This window comes from Trichomycterus rosablanca, chromosome 14 (genome assembly GCF_030014385.1).
Source record: "Trichomycterus rosablanca isolate fTriRos1 chromosome 14, fTriRos1.hap1, whole genome shotgun sequence".
In the NCBI taxonomy this organism is placed as follows: domain Eukaryota; kingdom Metazoa; phylum Chordata; class Actinopteri; order Siluriformes; family Trichomycteridae; genus Trichomycterus; species Trichomycterus rosablanca.
Window position 1 is genome coordinate 12,668,528 of NC_086001.1, and position 15,777 is coordinate 12,684,304.

Genomic DNA, 15,777 nt, shown 5'->3' on the forward strand with positions numbered 1-15,777 from the left:
ATTTAGAATACCATTTTGTTATAAACAAAAACACACGTGAGAAGTGACGAGAAGTTTAATGATACCACGTCCAAAAATGCACGTCAACAAGTAGCGAGTGATCAAAGTGTTTGTGCGCTGACGTGATGAAATCAAGGAGGAAAAATAAATGAATCTGAGTGGATTTGGCAACACGAACATCATGGATTGTTCTGTAGCGAGTTGGAGGTTAATAAATATTTTTGCAATGTTGGTGTTTTGTTGTTATGTTTTGTAGAGAACGATCAGGTCAGAAATACTGTAAAACGTGTGTGTGCCGGTGTATTCTGATAGAAACTATATTATCCCCCTGTCCCACCTGTTTACACTCCTCTCCTGCGTTTCCCCTCACACCGTATCCTGCGTTCTCATTGGCTGTTCGACATGTCACTCATTCCCAGTCGCACATCTCAGATCAGATATCTGACGAACGCCGAGTTGCTCCTGAGCCGGCAAATCTAGCGCCGACCAGTCGCCGAGCGAAAATCAGGGCAAAAATCGTGTAGTGTGAACCAGGCATAACGCAGCAACGTGCACTAGGCACACGGTATCGGATGTTTAGTATCGGAGCCTCGTTTGCGAGTACGAGTACAAGTTAATGAGCGCGATATCGGGCAAATACCCGATACCAGTATCGGTACTCATGCATCTCTAATAAAGTCATTTCTATAGAACTTTGAAGACCAACGTTATAGTGTCCTCCTGAAATAGAGGTTTCTGTAATTATAGTGATAATTCTTGTTTACTGTGTTTTAATTAATATAAATACGGATGATTCATGAATCTGACAGGGATCACCTATAAAAACACAACTAATGCCAGACTAATGCCAGATGGAGACCTGCAAAAACAAGCGTGACCAGCATAACAATATGATAATTGGTGTTTAGTGACTATTTAAAACCAGCATAACAAAACAACAAATGCTAATGTGTTTGTATGCTGTTGTACACCACCTCCTTGTTTCTACACTTGCTGTCCATTTTATTAGCTCCACTTACCATATAGAAGCGTTTTGTAGTGCCACAATTACTGACTGTAGTCCATCTGTTTCTCTGCATGCTTTGTTAGCCCCCTTTCATGCATAGGTATTATTTAGGTGGTGGATCATTCTCAGCACTGCAGTGACACTTACATAGTGGTGGTGTGTTAGTGTGTGTTGTGCTGGTATGAGTGGATCAGACACAGCAGCGCTGCTGGAGATTTTAAACACCTCACTGTCACTGCTGGACTGAGAATAGTCCACCAACCAAAAATATCCAGCTTACAGTGCCCCATGGGCAGCGTCCTGTGACCACTGATGAAGGTCTAGAAGATGACCAACTCAAACAGCAGCAGTAGATGAGCGATCGTCTCTGACTTTACATCTACAAGGTGGACCAGTGAGTGGACACTGAGTGGACACGATATTTAAAAACTCCAGCAGCGCTGCTGTGTCTGATCCACTCATACCAGCAAAACACACACCAACACACCACCACCATGTCATTGTAACTGCAGTGCTGAGTATGATCCACCACCTAAATAATACCTACTCTTCGGGGTCCTGACCATTGAAGAACCGGGTGAAAGCAGGCTAAAAATGTATGTAGAAAAACAGATGGACTACAAAGTGCTTCTATATGGTAAGTGGAGCTGATAAAATGGACAGTGAGCATTACCTTTTTAATCTTGATAATACTGACAGGTCAGTGGAAAATCCAATGTTTGAGACATTATGTACATTGAGAAAGGTCACTGTTGTCCATCCTAGCAAAGAAAAACAGTCTGTCACTCAGGTAATTAACTGTATTGAAAAACTCTTGATGCATTCTGCCTGTCATGGTATAGACATATCAGTCCAATGAGATGGCAGCGTATGAAATAATAAAGAATCCATAAAATGACTGTTATATTTTAAAACACGTTAAAGTGAATTGTAGTAGCATAAGTAAAGACTCTTAATGAAAGTAAAGACCTTGATAATGAAATGACATGAAGACTCACAGCGGATCTCTCATGTGAATCGGCTGTAAAGGTGTCCGGGTGATGAACGCTGCCCAAACCACATACTGACCAGTGCGAGATGAATCCATTATTCTCCCTACATAAACCCAGAATCTGTGACTGACACTTAAATGGTCTGCTTTAAATCTGAACAGTAAAGCAGTATTATGAAATCACATGAGCCCACACAAAGGAGCCTTACAAAGCCAGACAAAGGACAGATGGACTTAGATTTCAGAAAATCACGTCACAGACTGTGAAATGAGCCGTTTCACGTGAAATATGCAATTTGCTGTGAAATTCAAAATTTAAGGTTTGTGTTTAGCTTAGTGTATGAAATTTTAGGTGCAGTATGAGGCAATCCTAGCAATCATACGGCAATTAAGTTAGTGTAACAGACTTTACTGTATGTGTTTACGTGTTGAGTGCATTTTGTCTCTGTCCTGCACCTCAAAAGAAGAAGCCAGTAAAGTGTTATGCTCCTGCAGAGATGTTCACAAGTCACAAAATACGAGTCAGAGTCAAGTCACGAGTCTTTAGGCTAGAGTCCGACTCAAGTCACGAGTCTTTAGGCTAGAGTCCGACTCAAGTCACGAGTCTTTAGGCTAGAGTCTGAGTCAAGTCACAAGTCTTTAGGCTAGAGTCTGAGTCAAGTCACAAGTCTTTAGGCTAGAGTCCGAGTCAAGTCACGAGTCTTTAGGCTAGAGTCCGACTCAAGTCACTAGTCTTTACGCTAGAGTCCGAGTCAAGTCACGAGTCTTTAGGCTAGAGTCCGAGTCAAGTCACGAGTCTTTAGGCTAGAGTCCGACTCAAGTCACGAGTCTTTAGGCTAGAGTCCGACTCAAGTCACGAGTCTTTAGGCTAGAGTCCGAGTCAAGTCACAAGTCTTTAGGCTAGAGTCCGAGTCAAGTCACGAGTCTTTAGGCTAGAGTCCAAGTCAAGTCACGAGTCTTTACGCTAGAGTCCGAGTCAAGTCACGAGTTTTTAGGCTAGAGTCCGAGTCAAGTCACAAGTCTTTAGGCTAGAGTCCGAGTCAAGTCACAAGTCTTTAGGCTAGAGTCCGAGTCAAGTCACGTGTCTTTACGGTAGAGTCCGAGTCAAGTCACGAGTCTTTAGGCTAGAGTCTGAGTCAAGTCACGAGTCTTTAGGCTAGAGTCCGAGTCAAGTCACGAGTCTTTAGGCTAGAGTCTGAGTCAAGTCACGAGTCTTTAGGCTAGAGTCTGAGTCAAGTCACGAGTCTTTAGGCTAGAGTCCGAGTCAAGTCACGTGTCTTTAGGCTAGAGTCCGAGTCAAGTCACGTGTCTTTAGGCTAGAGTCTGAGTCAAGTCACGAGTCTTTAGGCTAGAGTCCGAGTCAGGTCACGAGTCTTTAGGCTAGAGTCCAAGTCAAGTCACGAGTCTTTAGGCTAGAGACTGAGTCGTCACAAGTCTTTAGGCTAGAGTCCGAGTCAAGTCACAAGTCTTTAGGCTAGAGTCCGAGTCAAGTCATGAGTCTTTACGCTGGAGTCCAAGTCAAGTGACGAGTCTTTAGGCTAGAGTCCGAGTCAAGTCACAAGTCTTTAGGCTAGAGTCCGAGTCGTCACAAGTCTTTAGGCTAGAGTCCGAGTCAAGTCACGAGTCTTTAGGCTAGAGTCAGAGTCAAGTGACGAGTCTTTAGGCTAGAGTCCGAGTCAAGTCACAAGTCTTTAGGCTAGAGTCCGAGTCGTCACAAGTCTTTAGGCTAGAGTCCGAGTCAAGTCACAAGTCTTTAGGCTAGAGTCAGTCAAGTCACGAGTCTTTAGGCTTGAGTTTGAGTCAAGTCACAAGTCTTTAGGCTAGAGTCCGGGTAGAGTCACGAGTCAATATAATATACACAAAAAGCCAATCAAGCGTTTCATTGACACGTCATCTGTGTGCCGCAAACTGAATAAATGCAAATAACAGCATTTCTTACTAAAAATTACAATCAGAAGGTCTGATCGGATCAGAAAGCGGTTCTTTCAACCACTAGCACCAGTTCTGTAGGAGCGTTCCATTCACCTCAGTTGTTCCTGTGAAGTGCACTACCTAGGGTATTCCACCATTTTAAGTGAGAGTCCAATCCAAATGTAATGAAATTGTTCAAATGAAGATCTGAACTCCTCAGTTCGAAACTCAGCATTGCCACCGGTCGGCTGGGTGCCATCTGGTGTTCATAATTGGCAGTGCCTGCAGCAGATGCTAATTGGCCACCATATCTGCTGGGGGAGGGGGGTGCACTATGTGTGTGGGATCTTCATACGCTGTGTAAGGACCCTAATTGGTGGAAGAGACGCCTGTACAGAATGCATAGACGAGAAGAGGAGGGCTGTACACGTGTCGAAAGAGGCGTGTACAGCGACGTGCTCTCCTTGGATGCAATCTGGTGTCTCTCAGCAGCGGAAGACAAATTGAGTGCGCAAAATGGGGAGAAAATGCATAAACAAAATGTGGCCGCTAGTTATAAGTCATTGGTTATTAAACCTTTTAGTCAAAGTACCTCTCATGATCAAACCAAAACATCCCTGGACACTTACAGTACACAGCAGTATGTTGTGTGTGTGTGTTTTCTTAATAAATAAGAAAAGCTGTAATCTGAGGAACCCTCTCTGTGGTTTGGTTGTTGGTGTCAGACAGGCTGGTTTGTTTGGCAGAAACTGCTGATCGAGTATTTTCATGCTAGTATTCCCGAGGTAAAGGTTACCCAGAATACCCAGAATAATGAACAGTAAAAATAATCCAGTAAGCAGCTGTTCTGCGAGCAGCAGCACCTTGTTTATGAAAGCGGTCAGAAAAGTTTGAGCTGTCAGGAAGGGCTACGGTAACTCAAACACTCATTACAACCTCCGGTGAGCGGGGGAGGATTTCAAAACACATGTCAAACCCTGATGCAGATACGCTTCAGTACAGATAGTCGGATAAATCTCCATTTCTGCTGCAGCATGCAGATGGTAGGGTCAAAAGTTGGCTTGAATGGAACGTAGCTTGATGTGACTTGTTACAGAGCACTTTATTATTGGTTTTATAAAGGTTGGGTGGGTGACCAAGTGTACAGAGCAACATATGGACTACTTTTAGATTTGACATTTTTACCTATCAATCACTAATTCACCCATAATGAAGTGAAAACATGTTTTTAGAGTTTTTTTAAATATTAATTGAAAATCAAAAACTGAAATCTCTAATGTTTTTTAGAAATACTCTAATGTATGGTTTAATGTAGTGTATTGATCAGCTGACACTCAATTTTTGGAAAATTCTCCCATTTATTGTGAGAAAGTGTTTGTTAAATCAGGCACTGATGCTCGATGATGTGAACTTGTAAATACTTACAAAATAATCCCCAATAATGTAAGGTTAAACATAAAATATTTTTTTTGGTGCCCAGGTGGCACAGCGGGATATTCCGCTAGCACACCAGCCCTGAGATCCTGAACTCCTCGGTACAAAACTCGGCGTTGCCATCAGTCGACTGGGCGCCATCTAGTGGGCATAATTGGCAGTGCCTGCAAATAAAAAAACATTAAATCCTTAAAAACTGAGCTTGTACAGTGCAGCAGTCCCATCACTATTAAGGTCTAAGTTTGAATCTTAGTAGGTGCTGTCAGCCAGCTGTAGCCAGCTTGATTGGCTATGTCTGATAGTGGGGGATGGTCAAAGCCCCGCACTGGATTGGCGCCTCTTCAGGGCGTTTAGTGTTTCCAGGGAATTTCAGTGCATTGTTTAAAAATATGTCTAAATAGATAAGTACAAGTCTTATACAAAGGCGCCCTGGTGGCTCAGCAGGATATTCCGCTAGCACACCAGCACTGGGATTCCGAACTCTCCGTTCTGCTGCTTGACAGTGCCTGCAAAAGACAAAATTGGCTGGGTGGGACAAGTCCGAACTAAAAAAGGGGATGGGGTCCTCAAACGCTGTGTAAGGACCCTGATTGGCAGATAGAATGCATGGGTGGAAAAGTGTTCCGTTGAGGGCTGAGCAGCAATATACCCACCTCAACTGCAAAAAATAGGGGATCCCCAGCAGCAGAAGACTAATTGACTACTCTAAATTGGGAGAAAAATGGGAGAATTTTTATTTTCTTTGCACTTTTAAAATAGATTGAATTAAACATGTAAAATACAGTTTGTAAATCACTGTTTTTATTGGCATTTTACTTACTGTCCCAACTTTTTTGGATTTGGAGTTGTATTTAATTTAGTTAGAAAATTAAGTTTTGAAAGTGTTTATTTTGTGCTTTTACAGATGAATCTCCTTTCCAGTGGGAAGAATTTGTGGATCTGATCATGTATGGATACAGAACTCTATGTACGTAAGTGAAACGTCATTTAACTTCACTTACGTGTTTTTAACAGTTTTTTCACTTGGTACCTTTTTCCTGCTGCTTATGGGTTTATGTGACTGTTGTTGTTTAAATCAGCGCCCCCCAACCTTTCTTGCACCACGGATCGATTTTATATAAGATATAATTTCACGGACGGGCAGGGGCAGGGGGATTTAAAATAGAAGAACTATAGAATGGAAAATCAGTGTGAATCCTGAGCTTTTTTTATGCAGCGTGACGCTGCCCCCCCCCCTAGTGGTGATTGGAGACAATAACACCCAAAGAGTATTGAAAATTTTATTGATCTTGTAGTTATTTATTCTTTCTGTGCGGCCTGGTAATAAATGACCCACGGACCGGTACTGGTCCGCAGCCCGGTGGTTAGGGACCACTGCTTTAAAGTATTTACAACAGTTCTAAAATTTTTTCCGTTCAAGCATTGTTTAACAGTTTTGTCCCTGGGAACTGTAGGAAGCTATAGTTTATAATCTCACCAATCAATCAACATGTTTTATAATAAAACTTGGTGCAATTTGCACAAGAACGTGTACATCTAGAACTTGTAACCTTTATGTATTATAAAAATAATGACTTTAAATACTTTTTCAACATCAAAACTCTGATATATTATAATCAAAGCTAGCAGATCTTTATTATGTCTAGACATCCATCCACGCACATTATTAAGTATTTGCAAGAGTAAGTTTTAAAGCAAACAGAAGTTCATTGGCAACCCACCTCCTCCAGCAGATGCTTCTTATATCAGAAACTGAACAAAAAGAATTCCCACAGTAATAAAGGTTAACTCTGACACTTTTACTACAGCTAAGAATACCTGTAAGAAGGTGTTTATTCAGATAGAGCCAAGCAATCACATGACTCTTTGGTAGCAGATTTTTCTTATTTAAAAGTTCACATACACTGACACGAATATAAATGTGATGGTGAAGGCATGTAAAGCAAACTGAAAAAAAAGTGTCTTCTGCTAGCTTGTGCATGCACTTATTTGCAGCTTTATTATATTAAACCAATAAACCTGTTGCTAATAGGTGTGAATAATTTTCTGTTCCAGCATGACATGTTCCCCCACACACGAAGTGACTTGTTATGAGTTAAGTGAGTGGGCTGATCTCAACCCTGTTAAACTTTCAGGATTAATTGATTTGTTCAAGTCATGTTTGAAACTGCATTGACATTTACACTGAGCAGGCATAACATTAAAACCACCTCCTTGTTTCTACACTCACTGTCTATTTTATCCGCTCCACTTACCATATAGGAGCACTTTGTAGTTCTACAATTACTGACGGTAGTACACCTGTTTCTCTGCATGCTTTGTTAGCCCCCTTTCACCCTGTTCTTCAATGGTCAGGACTCTCCCAAGACCACCACAGAACAGGTATTATTTAGGTGGTGGATCATTCTCAGCACTGCAGTGACACTGACATGGTGGTGGTGTGTTAGTGTGTGTTGTGCTGGTATGAGTGGATCAGACACAGCAGCGCTGATGGAGTTATTAAACACCTCACTGTCACTGCTGGACTGAGAATAGTCCACCAACCAAAAATATCCAGCCAACAGCGCCCTATGGGCAGCAACCTGTGACAACTGATGAAGGTCTAGAAGATGACCAACTCAAACAGCAGCAATAGATGAGCGATTGTCTCTGACTTTACATCTACAAGGTTGACCAGCTAGGTAGGATTGTCTAATAGAGTGGACTGTGAGTGGACACGGTATTTAAAAACTCCAGCAGCGCTGCTGTGTCTGATCCACTCATACCAGCACAACACACACTAACACACCACCACCATGTCAGTGTCACTGCAGTGCTGAGAATGATCCTCCACCTAAATGATACCTGCTCTGTGGTGGTCCTGAGGGGGTCCTGACCATTAAATAATTTGTTAGGTGAAAGGGGGCTAACAAAGAACTCAGAGAAACAGATGGACTACAGTCAGTAATTGTAGAACTGCAAAGTGCTTCTATATGGTAAGTGGAGCTGATCAAATGGACAGTGAGTGTAGAAACAAGGCGGTGGTTTTAATGTCATGGCTGATCAGTGTACATGTAGCAACATGGAGGTGTGCATGGTTTCATTCTGTGGATGAATTTCTAATTACATCTGGATACTTCTCTATACCCATACAACTGGGCTAGTTTAACTGCACTCATTAGACTGAGCCACAGACATCACAATGGAAATGTTTTGAAAGCTTATTACAGATGTTATTAAGCAGATCCAGTGTCACTTGGAGCCATTTGTAGGTAACTGCAGGACAAATAACCATCTGTGTCATTTAATAACTGATCCTGTTCTCACAGCCACAGTGTTCAAACAAGCAGGGATATTCAGATATCAGTAAAATATGTATACAATGTGTCTGTCTAAAAACCTAGTGAGCTGCCTTGCTGTCTAATGCCTACCTAGGCTGCTGCCTAAGTAGAGAGGATTCTAATAAGACATTGAACTCATAAGGCAGATTATTTAAACACACTACTTAGAGAATAAGTCAAGTCATATCAAATTTATTTATATAGCGCTTTTTACAATGGACATTGTCTCAAAGCAACTTTACAGAATCAAGGACCAACAGACAAAAAAACCCCTATTGAACAAGCCGAGGGCGACAGTGGCAAGGAAAAACTCCCTTAAAATTACAGGAAGAAACCTTGAGAGGAACCAGACTCAGCAGGAACCTCCGTCCTCTCTTTGGGTGGCCTGGAGGATACTTTAAATAAATAGGATTTCAACAAATCATACATACACAATGAAATTGCAATGAAAGTTGTTGTAACTAGCAAAAAATATTTGGAGTTCTTCATTGTTTAGTCCAGTCTGTGATAAAAATCTGTTGTAAGTTCTGGACATTTTGGTGCAAACATGCCGTTCCCCATCCCACCTAGCAGGAGCAGCATTGGTGGCACTGCAGTCTCAACTTGTAGTCTTTAACCACGAGAGGGCAAACAGGTTTCCGTCAGAATCACCTCGGGGTAAAACAACAGAAGATGTAGTTACAATGTGAAATCGAGAGTAGCTTTAGACTCCGGCATCCCTAATTATTACAGCATAAATAAGTTTGCTGAGTAAATAAATGTGTTTTCAATCTAGACTTGAACATCGAGACTGTGTCCGAGTCCCGGACAGAGGCAGGGAGATTATTCCAAAGTTGTGGAGCTTTGTAAGAAAATGCTCTTCCACCTGCCGTGATCTTTTTAATTCTAGGAACTATAAGTAACCCTGCATCTTGTGAACGAAGTGGACGTGCTGGGTTGTAGTGATCAATAAGCTCTCTCAGATACTATGGAGCCAGACCATGTAGCGCTTTATAAGTTAGTAGAAGTATTTTGTAATCAATGTGGAATTTAACTGTCAGCCAGTGAAGAGATGATAGAACAGGACTGATATGATCAAATTTTTTAGTTCTAGTTAGCACTCGAGCTGCTGCATTTTGAACCAACTGGAGTTTGCTTATGGATCTACCAGAGCATCCAGTTAGAAGAGCATTACAACAATCTAACCGAGAAGTTATAAACACATGGATCAGTTAGATTACGGTGATTGCATCAGTTTTCGCTTACTAAGCTAAAAGTTAGGCTCAGGTCATTCAAACCAATGGGCTGAGGCGGCAGAACCTGCTAGCATGCCAGCTAACATTTCCCTCTGTGTACCGAAAACAATTAAATTGTCACTGACGAGCCTGAATTTGCAAATAAGTTACACTTGAACACCTTTACACAAATTAAAAAATCAATGAGAATGTATTTACATTTGAAAAGGCAGTTGTAGCCTAGCGGTTAAGGTAAGGGACTAGTAGTCAAAAGGTCACTGGTTTAAGCCTCACCACTGCCAGGTTGCTGCTGTTGGGCCATTGAGCAAGGCCTTTAACCGTCAATTGCTCAGACTGTATACCATCACACTACTGTAAGTTGCTTTGGATAAAGGCGTCTGCCATATGCAAATGAAAATGTAAATGAAAATAACTCGCTGCTCTGCTTTTGTCCAGCATATTTGAAATGTTTTGTTCCTTGAGAAAAGTTCCACCGCTAAGTAAGCACTAAAGAAAGCACTGGAAGCTCCCTCATTCAGTCAGTTTACAGCTTCGAAATAAGGCACCTCAGTAGGCAGCATTTTAAGGCATCTAGGAATTTAGACAGCGCATAGGATGACATAAAATGCTGTCGATGTGGAGAACTCTCTACTTAACAATAAAGGTACTCTTCTGCTAATTCTTCAGTCTTGGATAAATTTAGGGTGTTTGTCAGACAGTGACTCAAAATTTGTTAAATGATTCAATTAGACAAAAATGACTTAATGGTTTAATAGTCACGGCTCTCAGTCAGGAATGGAAGTCAGCAGCCATAAAGAGGAAGAGGAATGCAGTTGGGTAATTAGATATGACTAGATTTATAGTTGATTGTAAAAGCTTCATTTTGGTAATTCGAAGTAATTTTGGACACATTACAGAAGTTTTTTTTGTGTTTGAAATGTCATTGTTCCATGAAAATGCCCTTTTGCGTACATGATTTAACCATTTGGCTAATGGTTCTTTATGATGATGTCTACTTTCTGCAATGCGCACATTTAGCAAACTTATCCACGCAGCAAATTATCACCACGCTTGATAATAGGTACAGTATGGTTGGGTTTAAATGCCTCACCTTTTCTCCTTTAAACATAAGGGTGCTTACTGCAGCTCAATCCATGTGGTGCTGGATTTAAACAGAGGCTTCTTTCTTACACATCAGCCTTTTAGCCAATAAACATGTAACATGTGCTTGGCTGTGAACACCAGTAATTCAGCAGCTCCATGGCAGACCTGTTTTTGGTGATGCTCGGCTTACATTTGATTGTCTGGACAGATTTCCTTTCAGCATAATGTGACAGTTTGAGTTTATTTTTCTTATCTTTGAGATCACATTTTCACAGTTGCTTAAAAAAGGAATCAGTTATTATTAATGACTCTTTGTGAGATCTGTACAAAGCAGAAATACTTTCTATTGTAGAATTATTTGTCCTATTGCAATGCTTGTGACTAACCGATGCAGTCAAACTAGCCCTATTTATATGGACACAGGGCAATCGCTAGCTGTAGTCAATCATAATCAGAACAAGGAATTTGGATGCTATGCCTCAAAGCTATATGACAAAGCTAGATTTGTATATATATAATATATATATAGGCATATCAGGCATAACATTAAAACCACCTCCTTGTTTCTACACTCAATTTTTTGGTCTTTTTTACCAGCTCCACTTACCATATAGAAGGACTTTGTAGTTCTACAATTACTGACTGTAGTCCATCTGTTTCTGGACTGTTTTCACTCTGTTCTTCAATGGTCAGGACCCCCACAGGACCACCACAGAGCAGGTATTATTTAGGTGGTGGATCATTCTCAGCACTGCAGTGACACTGACATGGTGGTGGTGTGTTAGTGTGCGTTGTGCTGGTATGAGTGGATCAGACACAGCAGCGCTGCTGGAGTTTTTAAATACCATGTCCACTCACTGTCCACTTTATTAGACAGTCCTACCTAGTTGGTCCACCTTGTAGATGTAAAGTCAGAGACGATCGCTCATCTATTGCTGCTGTTTGAGTTGGTCATCTTCTAGACCTTCATCAGTGGTCACAGGATGCTGCCCACGGGACGCTGTTGGCTGGATATATTTGGTTGGTGGACTATTCTCAGTCCAGCAGTGACAGTGAGGTGTTTTAAAACTCTAGCAGCGCTGCTGTGTCTGATCCACTCATACCAGCACAACACACACTAACACACCACCATGTCAGTGTCACTGCAGTGCTGAGAATGATCAACCGCCTGAATAATACCTGCTCTGTGGTGGTCCTGACCATTAAAGAACAGGGTGAAAGCAGGCTAAAAAAGTATGTAGAGAAACAGATGGACTACAGTCAGTAATTGTAGAGCTACAGAGTGCTCCTATATGGTAAGTGAAGCTGATAAAATTAACAGTGAGTGTAGAAACAAAGAGGTGGTTTTAATGTTATGCCTGATCAGTGTATTATATATGTTTTCACTTTTTTAGTCAAAGACAATATTTCTAGAGGTAGGTTATTAGGGCAGTTCAGTAGTAGCAGCAGGAGCAAACCAGTATGAGATTTAAAAGCAGGCTGTGTATTCTGCTGGTGTCCATGACCTTGATGTTTATTCCACACTGTTAATCAGCTGAGCCATCACACTATTATCTCTTTATTCCTTTAGGCTATTACAACACATCTATGACACTGAAACTTAACACTCTTACCCCCTCTCTCACACACACACTCTTGCCCTGGGCTATTTCCTACTGCCAAACATTTCACTTATCTGCCTCCATGACATGAATACTTGCTCCATATTAAAGCAGTTATAAAAGCCAAAGTTCCTCAAAGGTCAGTGTCATCTGTTAGCGCTGCCAAAAGACAATCGCCGGTCTGGCCTAAGCCAAGTCCAATTTCTTATACTGATATTTGTCCATCTGCATCCACTCTCGAAAGGCCATGTGGAAAAGTACAACACGGAATGATGTGAGACCTTTATGAATAAGCTGCTCTGTAGTTCCGTGTTTAGAGGTGTTAATGATACAGTCCCAACTAACATGTTACCGTCAGCATTGGAGCACATTGTCTAAAGGAAACATTAATCATGCCAGAACTCCACCTGAATAAAACCACCTGAATTTGTAATAGATACAAAGCGCACAACATTTCACGTGCCCATTGTTGGCGCTTTCGGCGGTGGACAGGGGTCAGCATGGGCACCCTGACTGGTCTGCGGCTGTGCAGCCCCATACGCAACAAACTGCGATGTACTGTGTATTCTGACACCTTTCTATCAGAACCAGCTTTAACTTCTTCAACAGTTTGAGCTACAGTAGCTCGTCTGTTGGATCGGGCCAGTCCTGTCGCTGGTTTACCACTGTTCCTTCCTTGGATCACTTTTGATAGACTGGGAACACCCCACAAGAGCTGCAGTTTTGGAGATGCTCTGACCCAGTCGTCTAGCCATTACAATTTGGCGCTTGTCAAACTCGCTCAAATCCTTACACTTGTCCATTTTTCCTGCTTCTAACATCAACTTTGAGGATAAAATGTTCACTTGCTGCCTAATATTTCCCACCCACTAACAGGTGCCGTGATGAAGAGATAATCAGTGTTATTCACTTCACCTGTCAGTGGTCATAATGTTATGCCTAGTTGGTGTGTTTGTGTGTATGGGTCAAAGACGAGACGTAACTTTTTAATGTCCCAACTTGATAAATAATATACAATTATATTAATATAAGTGGATATACCTTCAATCTACTCCATTTGTACATCTTTACTGAAACCTAAAGTAATTTTTACAGAAAATGTATGATTTTTGAAAAAATAACCCTTGAAACCCCCAAAATGTCATTCAGTGCAACGGTCCCCCTACCTCTTTAAGTAATAAAACATTAAGAAAAAACTAATTAATCTTAAGTAAAACTTTTACTGCTTTGGCATAATTGTACAAATGTCATGTGTGACATATTAAATAATATTCAATCAGATGTGTTTTTTAATATTAATAATATTCAGGACACTTTCAGTCCCCATTTTCCCAATCTTCAGTTGTCATTCAGTACAACGTTAATAAAAAGCCTTATTTTAATATGCAATCAAGCTACTGCAGTCATGTGACCAATTATAACAACAAAAGAAGACTCCTGGGGACCCTTCAGCACACACACGAGGTCAATGCATTTTAACATTATTTGATAAAAATGTCTTTTACTGACACAGTACATTAAAGAACAAAACTGAGTGTCATTCAGTACAACACAGAAAACGTAATATTACGGTTACTCTTGTAAACAAACAAGGTTATTAACATTTAAATGTGAATATGTGTAGAAATGTTAAGGTCAATGTTAGCTTTGGCTAACCACTGGGATAACTGTAAAATGTGCTAAAGTAAAATTTCTGTCATTCAGTACAACAACAGTCATTCAGTGCAACAGAATTTCGCTGTTGCGCTATATTGACAATGACGTTGTTATACTGACTTTTTAATGTTTTAAAATTATTTTTTAAAGCAAAATTGAAACAGAAATTCCTTTGTGTGGCCAAATCCACCTGATGAAATTTACTACCTTAAGTCTGATGTCAAAATCATAATCGCGGAACCAAAGCCATGTACAGCAAGAACCTCAAGGTTAATAACAAAAGATAAAATGTGACTTCAAATGGTTTTCACTGCTGAATGAATTTAGATTTACTGCAGCAACTTTTTCACGTGTTATGACACACATTCCACACTTCCACACTGTTCTGGTGCCTTACAAGTTGTTATGATGGCTTCATTAGCTATGTTTTAATATTAAAATGCTTTATGAATATATTGAAATGCTTTAACAGCAACCATTTTTTCATGCTATGACAGGACTTTAAATGATCTTATGTTACATCACTTTTATGCAAGTTTCTTGTTTTATTTCAGAATAAAGTTTACGTTTTTGATTGCCTTACTTTTTTCATGATGTAGTTTGTTTGTTTGTTTATTAGGATTTTAACGTCATGTTTTACACTTTCGGTTACATTCATGACAGAAACGGTACTTTATCTTCACACAAGGTTCATTAGTTCACAAGGTTATATCAAACACAGTCATGGACAATTTAGCGTGTCCAATTCACCTCACTTGCATGTTTTTGGACTGTGGGAGGAAACCGGAGCTCCCGGAGTAAACCCACACAGACACGGGGAGAACATGCAAACTCATGATGTAGTAATATTATAACACATACTTTCCACTGGTGTGGCATAATTTCATTCTACTACTGCTACTTTAATCAATAAAGAACTTAAAAACAAATTAAGTCATGAATATTCTGATGTAACAGGATAATTTGGAGTATGTCATTCAGTGCAGCATAAAATCATCATACAGTGCAACAAAAACATTTGCTTAAAATAACTGTAATAAGTAGTTATTATATATTTTTTTCATGTGAATGCAAGAGAATCCAGGCCTGCTTCATAGAAAACGGAGTTTGATTGGGTTTCAAATAGAATAGAATGTGTAGCAAAAACGTCTTGTATACAAATAAACAAAATCCCAAGACGCATTAGAGTACAAACAATGCACAGAAAATTCAAAACAGAGTAAGTACAGTTTCTTTTGAGGTTTTAAATCTTTTGTAAGAGATATACTAAACTTATAAATTTGAAATGGCTAAGATTGTTCCTTGTGTGTGTATTTTTTCATAAATTAGTCGTTGCACTGAATGACATTTTTGTGCCCTTGTTGTGTGTCAACAACACTAAAATTATCAAATAAGCAAAATGCTGAGAAAAAAAATACATATTTACATAGGTGACACATTTGTGCACAATATTAAATGAAAAAATTATACAATTTAACCATTTTATTTTTTTGGTACTTGGAATACCCTATTTGTCTTTCACCCGTATATATTTTACCGT

General features: G+C 40.2%; 1 long non-coding RNA gene across 2 annotated transcripts in view; it reads left to right on the forward strand.

The window, feature by feature from the left end:
• Positions 1–15,777, forward strand: part of LOC134326762 (uncharacterized) — a 235,532-nt gene that overhangs the window by 164,629 nt on the left and 55,126 nt on the right. The window contains exon 5 of one of the 2 annotated variants that reach the window (XR_010014577.1): positions 6,247–6,313. This is a non-coding gene — a long non-coding RNA (uncharacterized LOC134326762). The remainder of the gene's footprint in view (positions 1–6,246; positions 6,314–15,777) is intronic. The other variant, XR_010014578.1, reaches the window with a different exon arrangement.